We start from the raw sequence: 15407 nt of genomic DNA on the forward strand, positions 1-15407 counted from the left end.
TTGAGTGCTTTGTTAAAACATATTTTGGCTAAGTGACAGGAAACAGGCAGCACGAAGTGAAAGCATTTAAGAATTTCCACTTATTGTTTACATATTTCCACGTGACAGAATTTGGAGCAGAAAACAGAGGTCACAGGGGCAATAATTTGAATCCCTGGGAATAGTCTGTTACAGCAAAGAGACAGATTGAAGTGCAGCAGTTAAGAATTGCAATTTCTATTACTGTTTCTGAAGAAAACATAGATGACAGTTCAGGTTTGAGTTCAGGGTAATGCTTGATTAAATCCTGAAACTATTCTTTCACCTTACTATCAAGTGTAAGACATTTAAACAACCAAAGAGAACAAAAGACTCAAAAAAAACACATAACAGAAGATTTGAAAATACTTATAGTTTTATGCAACACCCATGGAATCCTGTAACATGCATCCTTCACCACCAGACATCAAATACACCAAACTTCTGGAAGTTCCATTCCTCCTTTGTATTAATTCTCTGAAAATATTACAGCAGATGGAAGTTATCCAAGAGAAAATTCCAGCAACCCCTTATGCGTTACTAAGGGGGGTATATATACGGATTTACATTTGGAAAAATATCTGAAAGAAGAGTAAATGCCTCATAAATATGCTGCCAACTGCTAGTGAGCAGTAGCCAAAGAAGTAAATGAAGAAGTAAATGCAGTAATAGCTCTTAGTCCTTTAGCTGTCAAAATCTGTCAGATGCTGTTGAATTTGTAGCAGTTGTAGTCGGCTGAAGGCGTGTGTTTCAAAATGTGGCTAGCTGTCACTGTTAGTGATGAATCACCTTTTAGATATTTTCCAGTCACTGACCACTTTATACTTGTCTTGCGGTGACCTGAGCTGGCTTTTGACCTGGAGTTTTGAAACTACTGTGGCAGAATCTGGAGCATGGCTTGCCACCAGTCCTCCTTGGGCATTTGATGCCTTCGCATTTTAATCAATGTCTCATCAAGCTCTGTGTATTTGAAAAAACTGGGAGGAGTTTCAAATAGATGATTAACTTCATTTTCAATAAAAAATGACCCTTCAAGCTGAGTGTACAAACTCTGTCCTGTAGGAGGAACAGTTTCTTCAGAAGCACTGCTGGATGCAGTGATTTGATTTTCTATGTACGCGGCCATCCTATTTGTAAATTGATCTCTGTTGATCAATTTCCCTGTACCGCTCAATAGGCTAGGCATTCCTCTTGCCTGTAGCATCCCCATTCTGAGCTTGAAGTCTTCAACTTCAGTCTGTATCTCATAGCTCCTCCTTTCTGCTGTCTGCACATATCCTCTGAGTGTTAGCACCTTTTTGGTCATAAGGATGGCCTCCGTTCTGTTGGTGATTCCAACTGCTGCCAGCTCATCTTTGTCTTGCCTGTTCAGAAAGTCTATCAGTTGGCTAGCTTGTTCAGGTCTATTTCCTAGTGCTGTCTTAGCCCTCTGGATATCTATCTGAGCTTGCACAATTAAATCCATATGTTCATGGATTGTTTTGAGTGATTTCCACTGTTTAATCATGCTTTGGGTGATTTTATTCCATAAGATCCTCTTGATCTCAGCCATGGTGTTTTTGAGATCAAGCTCTTTCTCCAGGGCTTTGATTCTGTCCTTTTGGGTCTTGATCTGTCTGCCCTGTTCTGCCACTGTCATTTTAGACTGGTCATACTTGGCATCTATCTCTGCCAGTTTTTCTTTTGCCTTCCTTATCTCATCTGCTTGTAGCTCCATTTGCTTAACAGCCTTAGTTAGTTCTTCTATGCTGGGCTGGTCAACTGTATTTGCTGTTGTAGGGGCCACTGCTGCCCCAGAGCCTGTTGCTGCTGTAGAATCTGTTGGGGGAGTTGGTAGTGTGGATTCTCCCTGTTTGTCCTGTAATGACTTCTCCAGCTCCTTCTCTAGCTCTTGGATCCTTTGATCCTGCTGCAATAGTAGATCAAGTTGTTGATCAACTTGTTTTTCTTTTTGCAGTTCAGCTGTCTGAGGATGTTCTGTAGGTGACAGCTTCAATCTCCTCTTCATGGCATTGAGATCATCCTCTTTTTTCTTCAGGAGGGCTTTTACCCCGGTTGGGTCACTAGGGTTATGCCCTAGATCAACAATAATCTCTTCAAGAGATTTTATCCTGTTATCCTTGGCCCTGGAAGACAATCTCTCAAAATCCAGTTGAGTATTTGTGTGCTTCAAGGATTCTTTCAGCTCATGAGCTAATGTGGCCTTATCTACCAAGGTGGCATAGACCATTTCTCCAGTCTGCTTATGGAGCTCAATTTGGTCCATAGGATGTATGTCTTTGGCCAAGACCTCCACCCTTGTTTTGATGAAATCAGCAGTGGACATTGGGTTGGGCCCCTTAGGTTTGAAATGGCTGAATATCATCTTCTCCTCTTTGAAGTCGTAGACCGACATCAATCTTTCTTGTTGGGCTGGAGTGGCATCTATAAATTGCTTGTAAACCTCAGCCCTCAATAGTTCATTTGCTGCCTTGATTTCTTTGAAGGTGGCCTTAGCACCTTTGAGCTTCTGGCTTTGTTGAGAAGAAGATGATACCTCCAAGCCAAGTTGTAAATTCTGCTCCTGCTGAAAGGAGCTAGTCCCTGTGTGTTGGCTGCCCTCCCTATCCTTGGCTGTATCATTGAAGACATCTTCAGTAATGTCTTCTACTTCTGGGGAGTCTGCCCTCTGCCTTTTAGCTTCTGGTTGTTGGGAGGATCCACTGAGGGGAGTGGACTCTTCTCTTTGTCTTTTGGTCCCCCTTTCTTCATGTGCCGGGGTCTGTAAAATTGAAGTGGTTAGGGGCTCCACTTGAGGGGGTGGTGTCTGCAATAAGGTGGTTTCTGGCAGCCCAGTTTGTGGCAGACCGGTTTGTTCTTCTTGCTGCCCTGTTTCTTGCTCTGGTTGTTGCTTTCCCTGCTCTGACTGCTGCTTTTTTGCTTCATCTTCAGCGTCCATTTTTCCCTTTCCCTTATCCAAGCCTGGTGCTGTTGTTGGCGGCGCTGTCCTGGTAACTGAGGTTCCTCCTCCTGATGTTTGAGGCAGCCTGAAAGGTACCTGGATCACATAGTCCAGGTCAATAGTTTTTTCAAGTTCTTTCATATTTTTAGCTATTTTTTCCTCTTCAGACAAGCTCTCAACAAGGGTATCCAACTGCCACTCTTGTAAGTTTGCATACTGTTCTAGATGTGGATAGTGGCAGTGTTTGATGGCTAGGAGTCTGTACTTTGTTCTCCTGGCAGTGATGAAACCTTGAGGGTCATATGGGACCCACCGGAAACTGTAAGACAACTTATATTTGTCTTTTAGGATCAAATCTGCAGCCTCCCATCCTTCCTTCTTATTCATGATAAAAGGGCCCAGCTCATTTTTGTAGTTAAGGTGTGCTTTTTTCTTTGAGCTGTGGAAGTGAGTGAGGTCTGACTGGATTAATTGCCTGTAATATTCCAAGGCAAATAATCTCATGGGAACATACTTGGGTAGTCTGTATGGACAGAGCTCACACCCATACACTCTGAACACAGTGTGGTGTTCATATAGGTACCAATCACCTATTTTGTACTTCTTAGAAAGCTGTAAAGCTTTCTTGATCTCATTTGATATTCTAGGTGGAGGGGATTTCATAAGTATGCTGGAGACTGGGTATACAAACTGATCTACAAATTCACAATAGCTGTAAGGTGAATTTGTGATTTCATGATAGACTGAGGTCCAGAATATGACTGATCTTCTCTCCCCTTTGTTGTCCAGCCTTCTGATGTAGCATGGGAAAGCTTCAGAGTGATGATACATGAACAGGTGGTAGATGTATGCTGAATATCTAAAGACTCCTTGTCTGTCCAATTTGCACAATTGATCATGGATCCTATTGGCTATGAACTTGGCAAAGTTGTACTTTCGGGCAGGGGGTTGTCGTGGGCTGTAGGCAGATAGCATTACGAGCATGGCTAGATCCACATGCTTGCTGTTCTGGTAGCCTAGCACATAGGCTATCATGTCCAGGAGCAGCCTGCCTGAGTCATTGAAGTGCTCATGTGGATAAGGAGGTGGCCCTGTAGGCTGGTTCTCAGGCCACATGTAGTTCCTGGTGACCTTCTGCAGCTCTTCACTGGTCATCTTCTCACCTGCTTCCATTAAAGATCTCATGGAGAAAGGGACTAATAACTCTGTCTGTTCAAAGTGCAGCATTTTGTTGATGGTGTCAGCGTTTATATAGAACAAAATCCTCCCTAGTTGAGTGTTGACAGCTCTGTGCTCCTGATCATAATTTTGAGCACATAAGTGAATGATTTCAGGGAAAACATTCACAGCTGGGAGGCAGTAATAGGGCAGGTTTGACTCCCATATCCCATCTGTACCAAGTCCTGCCTTATAGTCTTCCCTTAATGTGGTGAAGGTCTTCAAAAAGTTTCTGTTTCCCTCAAAATCATTTATGAGACAGTCTTTGTCAACTAATGGCATAGCTTCCAGTTCCTTATTGGTTTGACTCAGTGGAGTGACACTGAGGGAGGAGGATGCAGATGCTGCCATGATACAGTCTGAAAGTGTGCAGCAGGATGCAGAGCTTTGATGAATCTCTTGAAGACTTTGAGCAGCAGGTAGGTGCAATTGGTGTGATGTCTTCTTCTGGTGTGAAGTTGTTCTGAAGCTAGCAAAGTACTGATGATTTTCAGGAATGTGGATTGTCTAAGGGAATGCTTACTGAGGTATTAGTATTTGTACAGGAAGAGTGTAGGTAACCAGTACTTGGCAAAAGGAACAATGCCGGGTACTTCAGGGCGATTTCTGCAGTTTTAACCCGCGAGCTGGTTTGTACAGAGCTAAATTGGGGCTAATGGATGGCACAGGTTGCTTATGTCTGATTTGGGTGCTTAGGTAGAGCTAAATTTAGAGTTTTTAGCAGACTTTAATGGTGATTTTGCAGAAAATTGGAATTCACGGGCAGAATGGGAGAAGACGGCAAAATACCTGGCAAATCGACCTGGAAGCTTGCGGGCTGGGTTGCAAAGGCTTAATGCAGTCAAGCCTCGAACTTTGAACGGTTTACTTGTCGAATTTGATGGCTGAATGCAAGATTTCGCGGCAGCAGGCTTGACAACGGCTAGTTCAGCTTCGCATGCAAAATAAGCGAAAAATATGCGTTTAGCCGTTTAAATCGGTAAATTTGGCAAAAGTATGAAATTTGGCGCTTTTCCGCCGATGACGTCAGCATGACGTCATGGCGGGGCCCAGGTGAGGGGTGACGTGGATGCTGAGGTGTTAGCCAGGTCGGCAGGACACGGTGGCGGGCGGGCGCAAAGGCGGGCCCGCGTGGAGGACCAAGGGACGATGGGGCGGGCACCGGCGGGGTGACGTCAGAGCGGCGTGGACATGACGTGTAGGCATGACGTGTGGGGTAGCGGTATACGGGGTGGCGGTAAGTGGGTTCCCCGCACCACCTTTGGGCAAAGGCGGTAAGTGGGAGGAGGGCTCCGAACAACCTTACCGCCCGCCACGCGTCCATTGTACGGGATAGGTAAAACCGCTTTCCCGGACGCTAAATGTCGGCACATCGAGATCTGAAATTGACCGCCCACCCTTAGATCTGGGCGCTGGAGATCTGACGGCTGGCGGGCCTCCCGACTGGTCGAGCATGTTGGGGAAGGGTCCCGCCAGCGGAATAAAATATTCCATTTAATATTTGGGCGCAAACCTATAGGTTAGTGGGTTTTGAATGGTTTTTCATCTTTTCTCGCTTAACCCGTAATGTGGTGGGATTGGGAAACGTGCCAGAGGCGGGTTTTTTACCTTAGGGACTTTTGCAAAGATTTTTGTAGGCTAAAGGGTCTTGGAGAGGGGTTTTGCCCATGCAGAGGTGAATTTGAGGGTAAAATAACTTGCAGCAGAGGGGAAAGGGGTGGAAAAGGTTCACCAAAGTGGCCAGGTGCCATTTGGTCCCTTTTGAAAATACATGGCTATTATGCCTAGGGGAGGGAATATACATAAAATTTGGGGCTTTATACACCTTAGTGTTAGTATTATTAGGGGTAGGGGTAAAATAGGGGAGCTAAATAGTAGAATTAGGAGTTAGTATAAGTGAAGGTGGGGGATTTAGAAAGGGGGTGTTAGCAATGGAGTAGGGGGGAAGAGAGAAGTTAGTGATGCTCTGCTGTGAGACCATGAATTTCACCACCTTTTTGCTAATATATCCATTGCCTTGGCAAAACATCTTTGACCACTATGTAATGGTGAACATGTCCTTTCTGCAACCACAACTGCCTACCCAACTATTTCACCTAACATTTTTTGTTTCTTCTTGGAGGGGCACTTGGACTTGCAACCCTCAATTGCCTTTTCTTTTCTTTGGCTTTTTTCCTTTTCTCCCTATCTACTTCTACCCTTATCTCTTCCACGGTCCCAGATTAGACTTTTGGGAACCTTTGTTTCTCTACCTGAACTATTTGTCTGCCAAGATTAAGCTGTTTGGACAGACTTCTTTCTCTATTCTACAACTCAAAATTGAAACATGGCATGATCCAGTTTGAACTGTTGAATCACCCAAAAAATTGTAATAAGGTCCTCAATATTTGAAATACTTCACACACCTCTGATTTTCTGGAAATATGGGATCTTTGTAGTAGCAAAGCAGAGCATATTTGGATTTTCAATAATCAATCATGAAATATGAAACCTATTACTATAGGTATCTAACAGGCACAACAACTTCAAATAAGGTGGAAGCAAATGGTAGAGGAAAAGGCAGAGTCAATTAAGCAGATAAGAAATTTAAACTGGGACACTTACTGGCAATATCTGGTAAAACCACATAGCCAGTTTATGACTACGAAATGCCTCATAACCTCCGCTGAGAAGATAGCGCCAGTGCTTGCCGATTCCATATTTGCAAGTCAATTGAAAGCTGAGGTCGGCCAACCGATTCTCTTGAAGGCCATGCTGGACATTTTCAACTTAAAAGAACAGATACATGATTTAGCATAGATACAGTTTTAGTTTGATTTTAGTTCATTTTTTCTTAAAATAAGGAAGGTTGTTTTGAACCTCCTCATCTATTTTTGTAATAACTATTTTTAGATTTTAGATAATAGTACGTTAACCATTCTCATTGCATTGGAGAAGGGTCTAGAAATTTATCAAAAACAATTCTTCAGAACATGCAGTTTGTCCCCCATTGAGGAGGTTTTGATAAATGAATGGAACGAGATTTATTTACATCTGAGTTTGATGTCTGCTACTGAACTTCACTTTTGTACTCTTAGTGGATATTGAGTTATTTGAAGATAAATCTATATTGTTGAAGCTCATGATTAGAACCTATTACCAATGGTACTTTTATCTCCTAATACTTTTTGCTTATGTGCCAAGTGATAAATTATTTTTAGTTATTGATATATGAAAGTATGAATGTTCAGTTGTCATTATTGCACTTTTATACGGTGATAACTATTCTTTTTATGCTGAGTATATGAATAACTCTTATGCGATATGTTTCTCATAATTGTTTCGACTAATTTCTTATACGAAACAATCATTTTTAATGGACTCCTTTCTCATAGTGATTGAATGGTTTTTATTACCAAGTGCTGTTGGAAATTACTTTAGATCGCATTAGTGAAACGTTACTCTAGGGATAGTTTAAAGTTAGATGTTTTCTTTCATTAGAATAAATTGCATGTGTTAGTAAGAGATAGATTGAATTTAGAATAAAGCATTCACCCCATAAACCTAAAAAAAAGAAAAACATATCCCGTTAGTTCACCATTATAAACAGATTGGGAAACTGGTCCCATCATCCCTAGTCGGAGCCACTATTCCAAATGGAAAAGGAGCTACTTTCAAGGTCTGGACTAGGTGGTTATCCTGCTTGTTGTAGACCCAATTTTCAGGCCTTCAACATATTTGGTGCTAGAAGGAGGGCCTGACTGTGAATGCCATGTAAATCCAAATCTCCAAGCCATTCTAAGAGTAAAACTCCCTCACCATCACCTCAATTTCTCGTTCGGATTCTAAGTCTTCTATCGTTGAACCAGAAATTGAAAAGAAAAATACAGAAAACATTACTGAAATCCCAAGCAAGCCATATCAATCTTCTTCAGATGCCCCTGAATTACAAACCTTAATTCGTAAGTTATAGGGGATTTCATTATCTCAAGAAGAGTCTGAGTTTTCCCAAGGTAGTGTTATGTCTCATCAAACCCCATCTCGACGACTAACTAGAGCTCAAAGTGAAAAACTAGGAATCCCACTAGTTGAGTTTCCTTTACCAAGTCGTAAGAAAGCTAGGAAAACACCAATAGAATCTCAGAGTGAAGTTCTATCATCATTTTCATCCACCATTCCATCCATATCATCACAATAACATTCATCCATCCCACATCTCTAGGTAGTGGTTCATACAGGTACAGGAGCAACATCCTCCTCTACCCAACCATCTTCAACCACTACCACACCTTCTCTCACTCATACCCCAACAATGGCAGGAAATCCACCACCAAGGCCATGGACCACTCCAGGAGCTATAAGAATGGTTGGAGCACTGTCACAATTGCCAGCCCATCCTGAGAAATGGTTGCCCAAATTTAATCCAGACAATGGTACACTGCTGAAGAACACATAAACAATTTTATGCTACCTGTTAATTTGAATGGGGTAACAAAAGAGGACGCAGTTGTATGATTATTTCCCTATACCTTAAAAGGAGCAGCAAGATCCTGGTATTTTTCTTTACCAGCAGGATCCATTAATAATTGGGACACATTTCAAGATCAGTTTTTAACAAAGTTTGGGGATGATAGGTCAACGGCTACTTTAATAAATGATCTCTCCAATTTAAAAGTAGAATCAAAAGAAAAAATTAAGGATTTCAATTTTGCTTCAATAAATTGTTAAATAAAATACCAACAACATCTAAACCTAGCATTGAAGTCCAAAATGAGTGGTATATTTCTGCTTTACCATCAAATACAACTATCTTTGTAGATAGAGCCGCTAAGCCAACCCTAGTTGAAAATATGAAAGAGGCAATAGCTGTAGAAAAATGTATCCTGACCGTAGAAAAGAAAAACATTGTAGATGAAAGAAAATCTAAAAAGGTCGCTTTTAAAGATAACCCTAAGAAAAAACAATTAAAGGACCCATTTGACTTGGAAGGGTTACAGAAACGTTTAAGAACCATGTCCAATGAAATGGTTGATATTAAGAAACGAGTGGCAGAGACCTCTTCCAAGAAACCTTATAAGCTTTTCAGGAGGAATCCTTCAACCGATCCGAAGCCTCCCAACACCATAACAAACGCAGAATCGGAAGGGGAAGAAGAGGAAGTTTTGAATGAGGAACATACTGATGATGATGAAGTTGTAGAACTACAAGGAATGTGGGACTTCATTATTTCAGATGAAGAAGATCAAGATGCATTACCAGTCACTACCAGAAGTAGAAATCAACTTGATCCCCCACAATATAGTTCTAAACAGAAAAACCCAAGCCTAGCTTCTAAAGATAAAATCATAGATAAGAAATCATCGCCAAAGGCAACTTAGACAAGCCCAATCCAATCTGATTGAATAGATCAGTCTAAAACACTTATCATTTCCGATGAAGTGGAGTATAATATTGTTGAAGACATGAAAAAGACTAGGGCCAACATTACTTTTCATAAGCTGAGTAAATTGAAGCATCAACAGAAACTACTTTTGAAAGAGTTGCATGCGGTACCGATTGCGCCTCTACCTGTCGTTGTAATCTCACAAGCTACTTAGGAAATGGGAAGACCTCTGACTAGTATGTCAAATAAAGTCGATCCAAATGACATTGTTTTAATTGGAGGAAGATAAAAATCCCATACTCCTCCATTCCTCCTTACTTTTGAAATTTTCAATAAAAATTTGCATAACTATTTGGTAGACTCTGGTGCTTCATCTAATATTTTGCCTAAGACATTTTGCGCAAAGTTAAATGTCCAACCTCAAAAATCTGCAGTATGCATAGTACAGCTAGATCGGTCTCAAGTCGAAGTTATCGGCGAGCTCAATCAAGTGACCATAAGGCTTTCATCAAATCCAAATGTATGCCAAGTCATTGATATACTTGTTGCATATATTCCTAAGTTTTATGGATTAATTCTTAGCAGGGATTGGTCAGAAAAGCTTCATGATTACTTTGCGACCGACTGGTCACATATGTGGCTCCCTTACAACGGTAAACCAAATCAGATAAAGGTTGAGTGAGAAAGACACCAAAAATATATAGTAATGGAGTTAGAAGGAGAAAATGAACCTATAACATATAGAAATAATATAATTGGAAACTATTTTGCTGATTCATTCTTAGGGAATTTCAATGCTCATACTTCACCTTTTCTAGAAAATTTAGTTTTATCTCAGATAGAATTTTTTTCTCAAACAGATATTCCTAGATGCATTAATTTTGTAGATAGTCCTGTAAATAAATCTTTGTTTTGAAAATTATTTTTCGATGGTTCTAATTCTAATGATGGAGCAGGGGCAGGTTGTAGATTAATTAGTCTAGAAGAAGAGAAAACCATTCTAACCTGTAGACTCGAGTTCAATTGCACAAATAATCCTGCGAAGTATGAAGCTCTAGTTCAAGGGTTATACAAGGAAATCGGGCTTGATATCAAATATCTACAAGTCTTTGGGGATTCTGAGATTGTTATTAAGTAGGTAAGAAATATTATACATTGTTTATCAGGTCACTTGAAACATTATCAATCGTTAGTATAGGGCCTGACTTCACACTTTATACCATTCAACATTTCATCTATTCCCAGGCTCCAAAATGCTAGTGTTGACCTCTTGACTAATGTAGCTTCCAAGCTCATTCCCTCATAATACTATAGTCCAGACAGATTCTCAATTGAATTAATCTTTATACCCTCCATCCTGAATAATATTACTAACTGGAGAGTTTTTAACGATGATCCTGATATTGTGAGTTTTCTGACTTCAAAAGGTCCACTAATTCAAAACTTCATAGTTCAACCTTGAGATATGAATTAGTGAATCTAGGAACTGACATAAAACCTGATATTTAGGTCTTGGTCTAACTCCCGAGGAAAAATCAGCCTTCATTCGACTTTTGAAATAGTATAAAAATGTCTTTGCCTAGAATTACGATGACCTCAAAACTTACGACACTTCAATCATACATCATACAATTCTGATGATTGCTAACGAAAAACCAGTACAGCAGAAGCTAAGGAAGATATATCCTAATTTAGAAAACCAGATTAAGTCTGAATTGAACAAATTACTGAAAGCCAAAATTATTTTTCCTGTTCGACATTCTAGATGGGTTTCCAACCTGGTACCAGTCAGAAAGAAAAATGGAGATATCCGGATTTGTATTGACTTTCGAAATCTCAATAAATCTTGGCAAAAGGACAATTTTCCACTATCCCCTATGGAACATATATTACAAGCAGTTGCAGGGTCTAAACTGATGTCCTTTTTAGATGGCTTCTCGAGGTATAACCAAATTTTAGTCCATCTGGATCATCAATTGAAAACAACATTTAGAATGAAATGGGTCACGTATGCATATCAAAAGATGCCATTCGGGCTGATTAATGCTGGTGCCACATTTCAAAGGGTCATGGACATTGCATTTAAAGGATTAGTAAATAAGTCAGTGGTGATTTACTTAGATGACATAACAGTGTATTCTAATAAATGTAGTAATCACATCAGAGATTTAAAATAGATCTTCCAACAATGTCAAAAATATGGGATCTCACTTAATCCAAAAAAGTCCTTTTTTGCATTAAGTGAAGGAAAGCTTCTCGGATTCATAGTGTCTAAAGCTAGAATCCATATTGATCCAGAAAGGATTAAGGAGATTTATGAAATATCCTTACCCCATTACAAAAAAGCAATGCAATCCTTCCTTGGTCAAATCAATTTTGTCAAAAGATTTGTTCCCGACTTCTCAAGAATTGTGTCACCTCTCCAAGCAATGATTATGAAAAACTCTTTCTTCAAATGGGGTTAGGCAGAACATGATGCATTCAACCTGATAAAACAAGAAATTATAAATTCCCCATCTCTAGTGACTCCAAAATTTTCTGATCCTTTCGTTTTGTATACTTTTGCCTCTGAGAAGTCGTACACTGCAATACTCACACAAGCCGACCAAGATAAAGCCGAAGCCCCAATTTCCTTCTTCAGTGCAAATTTGCAAGGTGCTGAGTTAAATTATTCCGACGTTGAAAAATAGGTTTATGTTGTATTCAAAGCAATCAAACACTTCAGGCCCTTTCTCCTCAAGATTCATACAAAAATAGTATTACCATTTCCAATGGTCAGAAATCTTTTGGTACAGAAAGACGTGGGTGAAAAGAAAGCAAATTGGGTCACAACCCTACAAGAATATGATGCTGAAATTAAGCCAACAAAGATTGTAAAAGGTCAAGGTTGTTGCAGGATGTTGGTTAGAGCATCGCACATATTAGAAATACAGTCCCCAGATAGTGAGGTACAAATGTATGAGGTAAGCCTAAACGATATTGAATCTAGATATGCTGATATCATGTTTTACCTAAAGAATGGATATGCTCCTTCACATTTGAATCATACAAAGAAAAGAGCCCTGAGATTGAAAGCTAAGCAATATCAAATTGTAAATGATGTACACTTTAGGATGAATTATGATTCTGTTCTTCTTATATGCCTTGAGAAATCTGAAGCTAAAAAGGTATTGCAGGGACTTCATGAAGAACCAACAGGTGTACATTACGCAGGGGATGCGACAACACACAAATCTTGCGCACACACTACTACTGGCCAACATTATTTAAGGATGCACATAGCTATGTAAGAAGATGTAAAATTTGTCAAATTGTTGTTGGAAGACAAAGGAAACCACCATTGCCATTACAGCCGGTCAACATCGATCAATCATTTCAACAATGGGGATTAGATATAATAGGTGAGATCATTCCTCACTCTTCTAAACGGCATAAGTACATCCTTAGAGCTACAAATTACTTTACCAAATGGGTAGAAGCAGTTCCACTCAAGTCAGCCAATTCTGAGAGAATCATAGATTTTATTGATCAATTTATAATTACCAGGTTTGGCTTACCTTCCGCTTTAATGTTTGATAGTGCATCATATTTTTCTGGTAATGCTATGACTGAATTTGCGCTCAAAAGAGGCTTTAAACTTAAGTATTCTACCAATTATTACCCACAAGGGAATGGGTTGGTTGAATCAACAAACAAAAACTTGATCATAATCATTAAATGGACTATTGATCAAAGTCATAGAAACTGGCACAAATATTTGATGTATGCTCTTTGGGCAAATCGAATAACTCAAAAAACTTCTATTGGCACTTCTCCCTTTAATTTAGTTTATGAGAAAGAAGTGGTTCCCCCAACACACCTAGCTATTCCTTCTTTAGCCTTAGTTTAGTTCATCAAAAAAACTCCTTCCTCATCCTTACAACTAAGACAATTGCAGATTCCTAAGCTAGAAGAGGAACGAGAACAGGCCAAAATTACCCATGCAAATCATCAAGAATTAGTAAAGGCTTCCTTTAATTCAAACCTGGTGTCCAGAAAATATTTTCAGCGTGGAGATTTAGTATAGTGGGATAAAACCCATGAAGAAAAAGGCAAGCATACTAAATTCTAACGGATGTGGCTTGGACCATTCCAAATTGTTGAAATCATAGGTCCATCGACTTTCATGTTACAATACTTTGCAGGGAAAAGAGAGTCTTTACCTGTTAATGGGCAGATTCTTAAGAAATACTTTCCATAGAAGATGACCTCTTCTATTTTTGTAAATTATTACTTTTAGCTTGTTTTTCTTTTTGATAATAAAACAAGTTGAAAATTTTCGCCTTTGGTTTCCATGAAAAAGTAGTGTCTCTTGTCAATTTTGTTTTTCACATGTATAAATAGAAGTAGTTAGGAAAATTAATCTTTATCTTTGAAACATACAGTCAAGTTCTATAATTCTGAAGGTTTTTACTTGTTCTTTTGTTTCAACTTGATAAGTTTTGATTAAAAACAACCTTAAGTAGAAATTTGCTTCATATCAGTCATGAATCAATAACAAGACAAAGATTCTCTATAGAAAAGATACTTTTACAAACTCTACAATTGTCATCCAGAAAAACTCTTAAGGAACAAATAACATTATCCCCACTTTAGAAAATTACAAGTTTCAAAGAATAATCCAGTTATGCACTTTAAACTTAAAGAACAAGAGGTCTCATCAAGAGCCGGTTTATCATGATCATAAAGATGATAACTAACTGACATTACCACGCTGCACACCAAAATAGGGTAATGACTCAAGATTGTTTCAATCAAAAGAAAAGGGGTCTCATCGTGAGCCAACTTGTTCAGTTAAGTTATAAATCAAGTGAATGGAATTGTCAAATTTGGCCACCTAACCAAGACATTGTTCTTCAAGAATTAAAAGAAAAGAAAAAGCAATAAGTGTAAAATGAGGATTTATCTTTGAAAACTGCATGCTTCTTAAGTAGGATACTGGATCATTGCTAGGTAACAGGTAACCCTGTTGAGGCTATGGATGCCTACTGGCAGTAGAGGCTCTACATATGACAAATGAGTACACCTAAACAGATCTACAAAGATGTCTTTGTTTTTATCTTTATAAACCAAGTAATGACTAATGTAGCTACAATGACTAACTTTGGGAAGAAGATAATCAGAATTACAATAGATGGAACAAGATGTTGTTGTTAGCAAATAGCACTATGTACCTTATATTTCTACAATAAAGTTTGATTTTCCAAACACCATTTCTATTTTAGAAGTTTTAGAAAATTCAAAAAACTATCAGAGATAATTGGTTATTTCAAGTGGATCGCCAATTGTTGTGACCATCAACAACCCCCACTTTTTATTAGTATTAGAAATAAGACTAATGAATGGGGACCCTTCTAAAAAATCAAATATTAGAATTTAAGATTTGATCTTTTTATTTTCAATAAAACATGTTATCAAAGAAAAACTTCCAAAAAAATATGAATTCTTACCTTTTCATGCTTCATGCACATAAAAAACATTATAAATGTTAAAGCCTCCTTATGGAAAGTGCTATATAACCACAAAAGCTAGAAAAACCCTTGAAAGCAGAAAGTATCGAGTACTAAGCAAAACTTTAATAAACCTGCTTTCTATTGATAGCATCGCATCACAAAAAGGGTAATGGCAGGCATCCTTTACACAAGAAACTATGCGAGAATGCGAGATCATAAACCTTATAAAATCATCGCATATTATAGATTTCATTAACCGTAGTGCCACTTAATATAAACGCCCGAATTTTGCGAAAGGCGATAGGCTTCTCGCAAATTGCATATCATAGCCGCCTGATGAAATAGTGGTTGTTAAAGATAATAGGTTTTGCGATAT

This window comes from Pinus tabuliformis, chromosome 2_1, assembly GCF_031772625.1.
Source record: "Pinus tabuliformis cultivar Carrire ecotype Pingquan chromosome 2_1, CPIR1, whole genome shotgun sequence".
NCBI classification, from domain to species: Eukaryota; Viridiplantae; Streptophyta; class Pinopsida; order Pinales; family Pinaceae; genus Pinus; species Pinus tabuliformis.